This window comes from Ambystoma mexicanum, chromosome 8 (genome assembly GCF_040938575.1).
Source record: "Ambystoma mexicanum isolate Mex_15411 chromosome 8, UKY_AmexF1_1, whole genome shotgun sequence".
Lineage (NCBI taxonomy): Eukaryota > Metazoa > Chordata > Amphibia > Caudata > Ambystomatidae > Ambystoma > Ambystoma mexicanum.
Window position 1 is genome coordinate 247,545,741 of NC_090929.1, and position 15,321 is coordinate 247,561,061.

The following is a 15,321-nucleotide window of genomic DNA, read 5'->3' on the forward strand; positions in this document are numbered from 1 at the left end:
TCAAGAGTGGCATTAGGGACCATCCAAACATCTATGGCCCTGTTGTCCTGTTGGATGTTATGGACAAGATCTATGCCTTGCTCCTATTGAAGATATTGAAGGTTTGGTCACAGTGAAGGGTGACAGGATATTTTGCAGACAGGATTTGTCAGCGGATTGGTGACAACCCCACCACTTTTCTTACTATCATTACTGAAGGACAAAGCTTTGAGAACAAATTGTAAAATTGTAAAATCCACTTAGCCGTTGTCAACTTAGCCAAAGCTTTTGACAACATAAATAGACAACGTCTATAGAAAAAGTTGACAAGTTGGAACAGCCCTGAAGATATGGTAGAGCAACTGAAGGCACTTCACACAGACACCACCTTCAGAGTGTGTTTCAACATCAGGGCAATACTAACTGATACTAAATACCAACAGACCAGGGAGTCAAACAAGGCTGCCCTTTAGAACCGGCTCTTTCTAACCTCTACCTCTCTGACGTTGGTTCCTTTATGGAGGAAACTAGATGCTTCCCACTGAAATTTGTAGAAGCAAAAGTGCTTTGCCTATTGTATGCAGATGACCTCGGTCTGTTAGACTACACTGCAATAGGGCTCCAAACACAGTTGAAAAGACTATCTGAATACACCTGTGAGAACGACGTTCAAATCAACATGGGTAAAATGAAGATCTTAACCCTGAAAAGAGGTAATGGCAAGACAAAACAGGCATTCAAATGATGCTTTGGTGCCTTAACACTATAAAAGGTAGATTCCTTCAAGTACCTTGGGATGAAAATCTGTACAAGTACAGTTGAAGCCCATTGTGGGATACATCTACCGCCCAGCAGAACTCCCTGACACCATCAAACCACATTTCAGCAGTCACCAGCAGAATGGCTGCACTGGTGCTGTTGAGCACTATCACCTTCCCTTAAAACTGCATTTTGCAGTCACCAAAATATGTCTGTGCTGTCTTACCAGCCACACATAGGGCGATATTAAAACACCAAATACCCCGAGAATTGTTGCCAGTATTTTCTTCAGTGGCTCCAGAGAAAAGTTTACTTGCACCCAAAAAAAAATATTCAAAGGCAGCCCTGCTAAATTGCCAGCCCAAGGCTTTTCACCGAAAAAGGAAATATTCTGCCTTTTTAAAATGACTGCGCTCTGATGCCCTTTTTCATCTGTTCAACAGTACACAGTTCTGATACAGTGAGACCCAGCTAGGTTCATTCATGTTCAGGTTGTGCACCAGCAAAAGGAGGCATTTCTCACTGAATGACAGGCTGTGCCAGGCAAGATCTGTGAAATAACAAAGAACTTCACTCCAAGCTGTACGAAGAAAAACACTTTACCTTGCAACACAATACCACAGCTAAATTCTTCATAAGAAACCCTCTCTCTCTTAGCATCTCAGTTTCAAAGGATCCTTGTGTGGAACAGATTTGTGTGTAGTAGAAATTAACTATGGCTATTGAAATGCTCAGAATAAAGATACAAGGAAAAGCCGCATTTGAAAGTGACATCCCGGAAGAAATAACCCACATGTAAAATGTGCTTTTGACAAACAAGAAAATGCTGTTTAAAAGTGAAATGTTTATTTAAGGTCCTGTCCTTGCTTAGGAATGTGAGGCGGGTGGCGGGGAGTTGTTAGTAAACATATATGTGATCTTTAATTCCAATAGATTTGCTTTCTGGTTCAGAAAAATATAATAAATACATAAATAAATACATTCATTTACTGTGCTGAAACCACAGAACAGGCATTTCCTGGCCTGGCTTCAAAGGACATTTGCTTCCCGGGAACAGGAACTACATCCCTTCCAGTGTACCAGTCCCCAAGGCATATGAACAGCAATGGTGGTGGATCTCGCACACTCGTCAGACTCTGTGGCTGTGCTCCAGCCAGGCAGAATGGATTTCTGAGACACATAGGTGTGACATTTTTAGTGGCACCTCCCCTCAAACTCAAACTGGGGAGCTTCAAAGGCAATTCCATGGCAACACAGGACTAGGGCTGACAGTTGGCTGTGGGTTGGAAGGAAATGCCCTTATTTCAAAGACAAAAGCCGGTCCATCTGTGGCAACAGACTATTTTATTTAATACACTTTAAGACTGTTATTTCTGCAACCGGACAACGCAGCAATGCAAAAGTTTAATAGTTTAAATGCAATTTTTGTATCATTAAAACAAAACATAGGGCCTCATTATGAGTATGGAGGTAGCCATGCCACTTTTAGCGGCATGGCTACCCCCATACCGGGTACCGGGTCTGGGTTCCTGGAATGGGGATATGCCGGCCCATTCCGACCTTGGAGGGTCCGGTATTTCCCCATTCCAGAAACCCAGACCCGTACATCCCAATTCCCATTTAAGCCCCTATAAGGCTCAATGGGAATGGGGAGGATGCTAACAATGGGCCAGTTAATGACAGGCCCGTTGTTAGCATCCTAGTCTACTAGTGGGTCCAGCTAAGGACGCTTGGTTTTTCCAGACGTTCATCTATTCAACACTACACATTTCTGAAACAGTGAGACCCAGCTAGGTTCATTCATGTTCAGGTTGTGCTCCAGCAAAAGGGGGAATTTCTCACTGAATGACAGGCTGTGCCAGGCAAGATCTGTGAAATAACAAAGAACTTCACTCCAAGCTGTACGAAGAAAAACACTTTACCTTGCAACAAAATATCACAGCTAAATTCTTCATAAGAAGCCCTCTCTCTCTTAGCAGGTCAGTTTCAAAGGATCCTTGTGTGGAACAGATTTGTGTGTAGTAGAAATCAACTATGGCTATTGAAATGCTCAGAATAAAGATATGAGTTAAAGCCGCATTTGAAAGTGACATGCTAGCAGAATCAACCCACATGTAAAATGTTCTTTTGACAAACAAGAAAATGCTGTTTAAAAGTGAAATTTTGATTTAAGGCCCTGTCCTTGCTTAGGAATGGAGGGGGAGAGGGGGTTGTTTGTAAAAATATATGGAATATTTAATTCCAACAGATCTGCTTTCTGGTTCAGAAAAAATATAATAAATAAACAAATACATAAATTTACTGTGCTGAAACCACAGAACAGGTTTTTCCTGGCCTGGCTTTAAAGGACATTTGCTTCCTGGGAACAGGAACTGCATCCCTTTCAGTGTACCAGCCCCCAAGGCATATGAACAGACAATGGTGGTGGATCTCGCACACTCGTCAGACTCTGTGGCTGTGCTCCAGCCTGGCAGAATGGATTTCTGAGGCACGTAGGTGTGACATTTTTAGCAGCACCTCCCCTCAAACTCAAACTGGGGAGCTTCAAAGGCAACTCCATGGCAACACAGGACTAGGGCTGACAGTTGGCTGTGGGTTGGAAGGAAATGCCCTTATTTGGAAGACAAAGGCCGGTCCATCTGGGGCAACAGACTATTTTATTTTATAAAGTTTAAGACTGTTATTTCTGCAACAGGACAATGCAGCAATCAATGTTTGTATCATTAAATCAAGACATAGGGCCTCATTACGAGTATGGAGGTAGTCATTCCACTTTTATCGGCATGGCTACCCCCATACCGGGCACTGGGTCTGGGTTCCTGGAATGGGGAAATGCCGTTGGAGGGCCCGGTATTTCCCCATTCCAGGAACATGGACCCAGTACATCCCCATTCCCATTTGAGCCCCCATAAGGCTCAATGGGAATGGGGAGGATGCTAACAACGGGCCTGTTAATGACGGGCCCGTTGTTAGCATCCTGGTCTAATAGCAGGGCCCGCTAAGGACGCCTAGTTTTACCAGATGTCCTTAGCAGGACCCGCGAGCAGACCTCGTGATGAGGCGGTAGAGGGATAACAGCGCCGACAGCTCTACCGGTGCCGTTAACCCTCTACCGCCTTCCTAGTAATGAGGCCAAGTAGTTGTCCATAGTATGAAGGGGACGCAAACAGCAGAAAAATGGAAATCATAGGGAAAGTGTACATGGTGCAACTTTAAAATTTAATGCAAACATGCTCTTTGATAATAGGTACACATATATACAATTGGAGAATTTTAGGTGAAATATTTCCCACTGAAAAGTGTGAAAGATTACTAGAAGGGCGAAATGACAAAGTACAGACTTGGGAATCAGAATGCCATGCTCTGTATTGTAAGAGGATTCAATTCAACACTACAGCTAAGTCAATGCCTAGTCTGGGATACTGAATGGAAACCCTTATGGATATATCTTTATGTCCAGTTCATGCGTTCTGGATGACTACCCCTGTATAACACCCCTCTCTTGGAATCCCCTGACCCCACTGAGCCAAGAAGTAGTTCTGTTTTGCAATTTTAAAGGTTTATTTGAGAATTTGAACAATATAGATATATATCACACTTTATAATAAATTAATAATTGGATATCACACTTAATCTGATCAGTAATCAATAATGGATAGTCTGGCACTAGCACACTTGTAAATATGAACAGAAGAATAAGGTGGTAGAGAATACTTTATATAAGTTCCGATGGATGTAATGTTGAATGAAAAATGCAATACAGAAAATACTTAATATGATTTCAACAAAACAATGTAATCACTTTTCTCTGGCAATCCCCTCCCCCTTTTATGCAATGCAAGGAAATGGAAGGAAAGCACACAGTTCTCAGAAATGCAATCAAATGTAATTCAGTTCACCCCAGCAAGCTTAGACTACAGCTCGGAGTTTTAAACACAGGCCCAAAATGCTTTTACATGTGCTGGCAATGAAGTGAAAAATATGCTAAAATGCTTTTAATTCCCTCTTGAGGTTCAGGGTGAGTGGTATCAAGTTAATATTAGTCCAGGCTCACTCTAGCAATGATTCAGGGATGGTTCTTAAGAGGCAAACAAATTTTTAGCAAGGAAACTAAGGAAGCTTCTGTTTTCACACGTGGAGGAATTTTCAAATCGCGGTAAAATTCGCGTGTGCGTTTTTCGTGATTGCGGCAAAAGTATTGGGGGTAGGAATGCGGTTCTAAGATCGTAGAAAAGCTGAGATTCTAAGCTTTCAGAGGAAAGTTACTGCAAGTCTAGATATGAGATATGAGCGATATGGTAAAGGTCGCTTTTCAGATTTGAAATGTTAAAGTTCAAAAAGACAAGTGACAGCTGGCAACTAGAAAATGACAGGTGACAGCTTTGCAAATGACAGGTGACAGTTAGGGGACAGTACTGGTTAGATTAAAATAGATTGAATTATATTATTTTAACTAAGAGATTGGTTCTGCACAGTTCTGCTAGGTACTCACACTATATTCTTTAATTAAATGGGCCTCACCACGGATCTGGTCAGGTTTTAGACTGGACTCTGGTCTGGTCTCTGCACTTCACAGTGATCTGGGTCAGCTCTCTGGTTCTGCTAACAGTGGTCTGGGTCAGCTCTGCTCTCTCTCTAGCCTCTCTGGATTCTGGAGATTGATGGATTTGAAGTCTGGATCTCTGGATGTGGTATGGTCCGGCAGAGCGCGTTGCAGCAAATGAAATTGAAGGTCCCTATCTGTCCTGTCTGTCTGCTTTTATGTGTTTTGTAAATGGGTGTGTGTGCAGCATCACTAGGCTCTATCCCTCTCCACTTGTCATTGGCCACTTCATCCTCTTCCCCTTGATTGGGGGAATGAAATGAAGTGTCATCATGATGAGGTCTGTTTATGGTACAGAGAACCCACCCCTGTCAAATTACACACAATCTATATTTTGACCCAAAAGACATATTTGCACAGGTACACATTTGTTTAAAATTACATGCACCCATCACATTTCACAGGAGGTATACCCTGTCCAAATCTGCTCTTCCTGGGAGCTTGCATTCAGAAATGGCAACATTTGCACTTTTTAACTGATTTCGTAATATCGGACATTACTCCAAATTTACACACATGTGCGCAAGGAGTATGGACATTACTTGATGAAGTGTCAGATTTTTAACATGCATACATTTTAAGTAATACCCTCTTAACTGCTAGCTTGCCCCCAGATCATGCCACCGGTTCTAAAAACCTCTTAAAATGTGGGCAGAAAAATCACAAGAATTATGGTATCATTTAAATAATTATGACAAGTCCGTACTATGAGTTATTCATCTTTTTCTAAGACCATATTCTGGCTACAGGGGTGTGTCTTTTCAGGTCACATGGTACAGAAACCAGTCTTTCCACTTTCTTCAAGCTCAGCCTCTGGCTCCAGTTTCTCCCCCTCCCAGTTTCTGCCAAGAGGAAGCCATTTTTATTACCCCTGCAATAAACCATCTGCCTGGGCCCTGGAAGGCCCATTGTTCAAGAGGAAGCCATTTATGGCCACTTCCATAAAACATTTGCCTGAGTCAGGACAGGGCTTTGTTCAATTTCCTGCAGAGCCCAGGTAATTCAATCAGGGAAGTGTCATATCCCTTTTGGTGGGAGCAGCAAAAGGGCAGCTAGGCCTGGGAACACAGCAGTGGTGCAAGTCTCAACTCCTGTCGGGGGTAGCTGGTGGGCAGAATTCAGTTCCTTAAGTCAGGCCCCAGCTAATGTCACTTTTAATTACCCAGTTTTCTGCATTCAAATAAAATGAACCATTTTTACATATGCAGCTAAAATGCTGATTCTAAGTTTAAAACTATGACATTTAAACAATTGCAACCTATGTGACACTCAAAAGTAGGTCACTCATTTCTTTTAAACATTTAGATTTTTAGTGTCTTTCAGTCCAAATTTACTTAAACTGCTGAAATCCACAGCTCAGTCAGTCTTGTTATAAACCTTCAAGTCACTTCAGAATATAACTTTACATTGGATCCACCTCTCAATAAGTCTTTCTTTTGCATGCTTTGGGTTCATCTATTCAGTTTTACACATATAAAAAAAATCTGGTGCTGTTTTAAAATGCCGGCTTTCTGATAGTGGTGAGTACTGGTACTGCACCCATTTTTGGGATTTAAGAAAATGAATTCCCCACAATTCTAGGTTGCTTTTGGCAATCAGCATTGCCATTCCCAATGGTTTCAGACTACTGTGTGGGTAGTCCAATGGTGGTTTTAGGCAGTGCCCTTCTGTGCCCATAACATCGGCAAAATGGGTGGCAGCCTATTCTTCATGCACTTCCCTGTGCATTTTCTGGGAAGCTCTGGCCGTCATGATGTTTTCAATGCCAGTACTGCACAGTTTTGAGGTAGGGCTTGGATGCGTGGATAAAAACATCCCACAAGCCCCCCTCTTGCGATGGCCATTCTGTTTCACTGATGGGACTCACAAGACCTGGGATGTTTCCTCATCTTCTTCCAATAGATGGCACAGTTCAGCATCTTTTCCTCCATCCGGTACTGATCGATCGGTTCTCCTCGCCGGTCCTGATGGAAATATTGGGCGGTACTCTGTGCCCCTCGCGTCTCTGCTCCCGGTCTCCGGATCATCCTCCTTGGCCCGTCTTCAGGTTTTCTTTCTCCTAGGACGACAAAGGAAGAGCGGCAATACCTATTCATAGACATTTTTCCCCCACCATGGATATAGCGGGGTGGCATATAAATTTATAGTCAAAACATATGAACATGCACATTTCTTTTTGCATTCAAAATCAAAAACACCCACATTGAGAAACTCAGAATTTGATAGGCGATATGTAGGATATTTTAAGTTAGAACTGAATTAATTTGAGACAGTACCCTCTAGGATTCCAGAGGATTCCTCCAGTTGTTGCAGAGTGTGCCTGGGATGGCAACATTTCAACTGGTTAATGTGGACCCACTTGTCTTCCCCCTCTGCCAAACCGCCTTTGGGGATGCGGATCTTGTAGCCACAGGGGAGATTTTGTCTATAACCTCAAAGGGTCCCTTCCATGTAGGCAAACATTTTCGCTGTTTGGCCTGGTTCCTTTGGAAGTTGTATAGATAGACCCGGTCCCCCACCTGATATTCCTTCCTGGAAGTTTTCAGGTCATAGTGGGTCTTCATGCTATCAGCTGATCTTTCTAGATTCCGCTGAGCATAAGCAAAAGCATGTTGAAGGTGTTTCCTTAAATTCTCCACATACTCATGAGTTGTGGAGGCATTTATTAGTGTCTGCTCGTGGGTCCTGTAGAGCAAATGCTGAGGAAGCACCATCTTGCGCCCAGTCATCAACTCAAATGGTGACATTTTGGTTGCAGATGAAGGGGTAGATCTGGTGGCCATTAGGACCAGAGGTAATCGGATATCCCAACTTGGCCCAGAATCTGCCACAAACTTCTTTAATATGCTCACAATGGTTCGGTTATATCTCTCTACTGCCCCAGAAGAAGCTGGCCGGTAAGCAATATGCAACTTCCTTTTGACCCCCAGTATCTCCCACATCTTTGTCATTACTTCACTGGTGAAGTGGCTACCTCTGTCTGACTCAATCCTTTGAGGTAGACCAAAACGGGAAAAGATGTGGTTAATCATCAGGGCAGCTGCAGTTTCTGCCTTGCAATTTGGGGCTGGGAGACATTCCACCCACTTGGTAAACAAGCATGTCACAGTCAACATGTACTTATTCCCCCTAGCAGAGCGAATCACGGGTCCTACAAAGTCGATTTGTAAATCTGACCATGGCAGTGTCATCCCCCGCTTTTGGAGAGGCGCTCGGTGCGTGAGGGATGATGGCTGAAATTGTGCACACACAAGACACCCCTTCAAGTATTGGTCGAGGTCCTGCCCCATGTGTGGCCAGTATGCAAACTCTCTTAAGATTTCCAATGTTGTGTGAAACTCCCTATGACCGGCGGTGGCCGCATCATGGGCGTGACTTAACATCAGGCTTCGGAATGAGGTAGGAACCACCCACTGATCGTGGCCAGCTTTGGATTTCCTTACCAGCAAACCGTCTTGGATTCGGAACATTTTTGGACATTTCATCAACACTCTAGGTCCTCTTTCCCAATATAATCAGTATCCGTCAGGGGAACGTTCTCAGGGTCCTCAAGGTGCTGGTAATATTTACCAATTATTGGATCCCCCTTCTGAGCGGTAATCAAATCAGCATCAGGGGTCTCCTTACTCCATTGTGCAATTTAGAGGTCGTTGTGAGCATATGTCTGGGACCTAGTGATAGCAGTGACCTGGATTTCCCCCAACAGGGAATCAATCTCAATTAGATCCCCTTGGATGGCCCCGGTTTTGGCCAGCTGATCAGCTAAGTCATTTCCAGTTTTGTCTGGTCCCTCTACTTTGGAATGACCCTTGATCTTTTTCCAATAGATGGTCATCTCATTCGAGGTGACCAGATCATCAATGTTTTGGATCAACTTCCCATGTTTCAAGGGTTTGTTATTAGCACATAACATGCCTCTGGTTTTCCAATTAACCAGGTGCTCCACGAACCCGTTCCGTACATAATCCGAATCTGTGATTATGACCAGTTCGTGGAGTTGATGTTGGACAGCAGTGAGGATGGCTTGATGCACAGCCATCAATTCTGCCACCTGACTACTTCGGGGACCAATTTTGTATCCAGCGGAGGGTTCTGGGGACTCATTCACCCATGCATTCCCTACGCCGGCCACCAGTTCTTTCTCCCCGTGGTTGTCAACATGGTACAAGCATCCCTCCACATAGACAGTGGGCATTCCCTCACACTTGTCTTCTTCAAAGACTTTGTGTGGGGAATTAAGGTATGCCTCCGTGTTGTCCTTGATTTTTAGACTTTCGTCCTCGAGACAGTTTTCTCTGGCACAGTCATGCAAGTCAGCCAGACCTTGCGCGAGGGGACTCTTCTTGTTTTGGCCATATCTGACCTCCACAGGAAAGCCTTGCATTGACAGAATCCAGGAAGTAATTCGGGAATTACTCACATTTCCGGCCCAGATTCTATCACTTTGGAGATATTGCAGAGGCTGGTGTGGAGTCTCCACTATGATGTGTTCCCCCTGGATAAACGGGCGGTAATTCTTCAATGCCCACACCGTTGCCAGGAGTGCCTTCTCACAATCGTTGAATTTTTCCTCCACAGAGGATAAAGTTTTGCTCGCATAGGAGATTACTTTATTGACCTTGTCATGCTTTTGGTATAATTCTGCCGTCAAGCACGTATTAGAGAACCCCGTCTCCAGGAAGAACTCCTTGTTTCTGACAGGGTAAGCTAGGCAAGGCGCTTGTGAGAGGCTTCTTTTGAGTTGTTTTACTGCTTTGGCTTGTTCTGGACCCCATTCCCACTTGACCACCCCCTTCAGGAGATGAATCAGGGGTCTGGTGATCTGTGCGTAGCCCTCAATGAACTTTCTGCTGTAATTAGTCAGTCCGAGGAGGCTCCTTAGTTCCCGCAGAGTTGTGGGGTCTTTCAGTTTCTGAAGTGCTTCCACTTTCTTTTCCTGGGGACAGAGACCCTGAGGAGTAATCTCATGCCCCAAGAAATTAACACGGGTTCTACACCAATGTGCTTTCTGAAAGGAAAGTTTTGCTCCGGCGGTCCTCAACTGGGTCAGAACATAACGGATCTCCGCTATGTGTTCCTCCACAGATGAACTTTTGATGAGGACATCATCTACATAAGCCAGTTTACCCCTTGCACCCAAGTCGGGCATGGCCTTGTGTAGAAAAATGTTGAATTCATTGCCGGAGTTGAGGTATCCGAAGGGAGTCCGGGTCCATGTGTACTGCTGGCCCCCAAAGGTAAAAGCCAGCTTGTATTGGTCCTCCCTGCTGACAGGCACGGTCCAGTATCCATTGGTCAGGTCTATTGCAGTGAATACCTGTGACCCCTGGATCTGGGCCAGCCCTTGGTCAATGTAGGGCAGAGGCCATCGGGAAGTATGGACCCGTTTGTTGAGCTCCCTGAGGTCGGCGCAGAGTCTCCACTGGCCGTTTGGCTTCAATATTCCCAGCACCGGATTATTGAAGGTGCTGTGGATGGGACGGATTATTCCCCGGGACTCAAGGTTCTTAATTATTTCAGTAAGGGACTCCATTGATGCGAGAGGCAAGCGATATTGCTTCACAAATACAGGAGTCATGCCAGGGTCCGTGGGGATTGTTGTTGTGTGGATGTCAGTGCGACCACAGTCATATGAGTCTACCGCAAAGAGATCTTGGAAATCCAAGAAACTTGTTTCAACTTTTGCTTTTGTTCCAGAGTCACACAGGCATCAGCTAGGTTGACTCTCTCTTCCACCATCTGCCTGAAGCCTGGAAAGACTTCTGGTTTGGCTATTTCAGCGGCCTCCTCCAGCTGGGTGGAGAAGTCCCTGGTCAGAGTGCTGATTTGGACTGGAGGCTTCAGGTGGGAAAGGCAGCCCTCATGGACCTGGAAAATCACCTCATCCCTCCTGAAGTCACAAGTCACATCTTCCTTACCATAAGGGCAAGAAGTGTACACCAGGAAGTTCCCCCCATGCCGGGTAAAAATCCTGTCTGGTGTTGTATTGTCATCACTGTCACTGTCAAAGCAGTCCTTGGGAATTGGCCCTAACAGTTCATTACCTAAATCTATGGAAAAATGTTGGTCATCAACCGCCATTCCAATAATGGTGCCTGCGGCTAGAGTAATACTCTTTAAGTCGCTGTTATCCACCTCTATTAGAATGGTGTCATGTTCTATGTTGACTGATGGAGTTGGGTTTACCCCCAACCCTTGCTGTTGGAGAGAAGCGTTTAGATGTATGTAAGCATCAGGGTTTTGCAAATATTGACCTCTTTTAACTTTCACTTCCAGGGAGAATTGTCGGGTCCTTTCTGGGATGGTGACTTCCTCTTTGATCTGAATTTCAACTGCATAAGGTAGCAATTGAGCTGACCTTAATGCTTTTTCTGGATCATCAAAGCCCATGGGATTATCCACTAATCGGGTCCAAGCTTTGAAGTTTATTAGGTCCAAACTAATGGCAAAGCGATTGAGAATGTCACTGCCTAAGTAAAAGGCGGCATGGACGTCTCGCACGACCCAACAATTGTGGACTATGCTCTTGTTGCCAATGGAGATTTTGAGCATACGCCTGCTTGGCAGGAGATGTTTGGAATTAGGTGCTTCCAGGTCCATTCCCCATTTGTCTATCAGTTTGAAGGTGGGAATGGCTGGATCTTTTGGGAGATGGCGAAACATGGCTTCGCTGATGAAGCTCTTACCATTGTTCACGCACACTCGAGCGAGAACAGAGTCCTTCCCATCATTTAACTGAACAGGGATGAACAACTGCTCTCCAATTTGCTGAATATCAGCCAGGCTCTGAGCTGATTTCACATCTTTCTGGACTATAGGAGTGGGAGTTTCTGATTGTGGATTGGTAAAGAATTTCAGAGTATTTCCTTCCAGCGTGGAATACAACTTTAGGCTGGAAGGAATGTTGATTTTCAGAAATAGAGAGGACCCCCCATCACCAGTCTGTTGTCCTACTGCTATTACTGTCACGTCTGGAATTTGGCTATTCTGGAAGTGAAATTCTACTTGGTCAGGTTTTTGTTCAACCATGTGGCAGGTGCCGTTCAAACTAACATGGTTGACACTCTGTTTTAATTTTATTGGTCGGCTAGTCTGGGTCCAGAGGACCTTGTTTACACAATCTATTAGGGGTGACAACCTTCTCAGGAGGTCATTCCCTAGTAAACAAGGGGTGCCCTCTGGAGTCACTACTATGACCGGGTGTTTCACTTGTGTCGCCCGATCTTAATGTCCAAATCTGCCGTCCCCTCGACGGGAATTTCCTTCCCGTCAAAGTTCTGGAGTTGTCCAGGAAGTGAGGTGAGAGGAATTTGGTAATTCCCTCCCCTTCCTGCATTCAGTTCATCAAAGGCCCTTCTGGACAGAAGGGTAGCTTGAGATCCAGTGTCCACCAGTGCCAAAATTGTACCCTGCCCCTGTACCTGTACCGGGGCATAGTATCTTCCTTCCTTCTCCTCAAGGGGGCACAGATAATGCACATTTTTGGACAACTGGTGGGCTAACTTTCTGGTTTTGGACATCGCTAGCGAAGAGATTTGGGCAGAAGTCTGTGGAGAGCCTTGGGAATCTGAAAGAAAAAGTTGGCAACTGGAGATCAGAGCCATTGTGGGTTCCCCGGGTTCTGGCTCTGGGCCACCCCCCCCTTTTTGGAGGCAGTCATCAGGATGGGTTTGAACCAGGGGATTTTGGTGTTGTGGGTTCTGGGATGAGATGGTGGGCGGCGGTATCTCAGTCTCCATATCTCCCCAGTCTGGATTTGCATCCCTAGGGACCCATTTTTCTTTGGGAGGAGTTCACCCATCTCTGAAGGAGAAGATCCTTTTCCCAGGATCCTCTGAGGATCCCTCTCCCTCAAATTGGAAGATCTGTACCTCCTCCTCAAACTGTGTCTGTTTGGGTCTTTTGTTTCTCCTACCCCCCCTCTGTTCCTTAGGAGGCAGACTTTCAGGGGCAAGAGATTTTGTTTCCGGTTCCTGGGTTTCCAGGGGCTGTTTACAAGTGAGGAAGGAAGCTTCCTCCAAGGCTTTACACCCCCCTTCCCCTTGTGCCTCCTCCCTGGGAACCAGTGAGTTATCGGGGTGCTGCCCCCGTCATTGTTCTGGAGTACCAGGTCCAGAGTTTGGGGCATTCTGTGCCGGCATGCCCATCTGGGGGTTCTGCTGCGCCCTCAGTATTTGACCCAGATCCCGTGCCATATTTTGGACCTGGCGCTCTAACTGGGAAACCCGCTCAGGCTGATACGGGGCTCTATTTTCTCCCCTGGGCTGATCCCGGGAAGGGTAGCTATCCCTTCTCTGGTAGTACCCCTGGTTGGGAAGATTTTGATAGCCCTCCACCCTTGGCCTCCCCTCTCCCGGATTCGGTTGTCTGGGCTCAGGGAATTGGGGAAAGAAGGGTGGAGGATTTTGGGGCTGGAAATTGGGTGGATACCTGGGGAAGACGTTCTGCCCAGGATTTGGAGAATTTCTGCCCTCCTGTGGGAAGTTGGGAGGGACGGTCCCTGGGTTAGGTGCTTGGCTGGATCCCCCCCTTGGGCTGGAGGAGTCCACACATAACCCAGGATGGGTCTGTTTCCCTTGTAACGGGGGCTTTCATAATCAGGAGAGCGAGGGACCCCATTTGTGGGGCTGCCTCCCTGGCTCCCTGTCTGTGACTGGCCCGAGGACCTTCTGGGCCTAGCATTATTAGGTGCAGGTAGGTTTTTAGGCCCCCCCATCTCCAAATCTAAAACGGGGGTGACCTTTACCTCTGCCACCTTGGCAGCAGCAGGGGTGTTGTTGGCTTTGGGGTTTTTTGGCGCATTATTTTTATTTTCTATTGGCTTCTGCACCTCATAGATCCGGGTCGCCTGTTCAATGACCCAGTCTAAAGATCTTTTCTCGTGAAAATCCCTCACGAGCTGGGTCATTATGTATTTGGGCAAGGCATGGAAAAACGTATTAATAAATTCTCTGCTATCCGTGCGCACCCTTCTTGTGGTCTGTGCAAAAGCACGCTTTAACTCCTGCACAAATTCTTGTGGGGCCTGATCCTCCCCACATTGTACATTGTAGGCTGCCTTGCGAGCCTCTTGAGGATTTCTATGAGTAGAAAAATGTTTCAAGATGGCCGCCTTATAGGTGGACCATCTTAAATGATTTTGGTCCTCCAGCCCCGCAAAGAAACTGGAGTATTCTGGGGAGAATGTCCATTTGACGTACTGGATGCAGCTACTGCTGTCCTTCAAATGGAAAGTCTCCATCATTTGCTCATAGAGCTCCAAGTGTTCCCAAACAGAGTACTTGGCGTTCTTATGATAAGGCGTGATGACACTCCTGATTGCCTTAATCTGCTTCAATGGGTCCTTAAGCAATGCCCTTTTTGCCTTATTGGCCTTTTTGGTCCGGGTAACCCTGGTCCATTCATCCTCTGACTCAGAGGCACTGCTCCCAGAGGTTCCTGTCTGATCTTCCAGGTTTTCCCGGATTCTGCGAGCCTGGGAATGGCTGGCAGAATGTGGGGACCTGGTCTCCTGTGTCCTGTACCGCTCAGAGGAGTCTTCAGATCCCTCCTTGCTGCCAGGATTTGATGGGTACCCCCCCCACTGACCTGACTGGGCAGAGGTTTTCAGGATGCCCTTAATGGGCCTACTCTCCTGGGGTTCCCCATCAAATTGCACTGTGCTTGGGTGCCCATACCCGGATGCCCGCCCCTCCATTCCTGGGTGGTACTGGCCTATGAGCCCCATGCTTCTGGCTGGATAGTAATCTGCCATCCCTGTGGCCCTGTGCTCATGTGCGCCAGGGGACATGGGGGTGGCAGAGTCCAGGGACTGAGAGAAATAAAGGCCTCTGGTACTAGGGCTCCTGGGGTTATGCTCAGGAGTTTCTCTTTCCCAGCGAACCTCATCTCTATCCGCCCCTGCTCCCTGTTTCAATGCAAGAGCCTGCGCCATCAGTTCCTCAGTTAAGGCCTTACTAGACTCTATCAGTCTCTCCTGC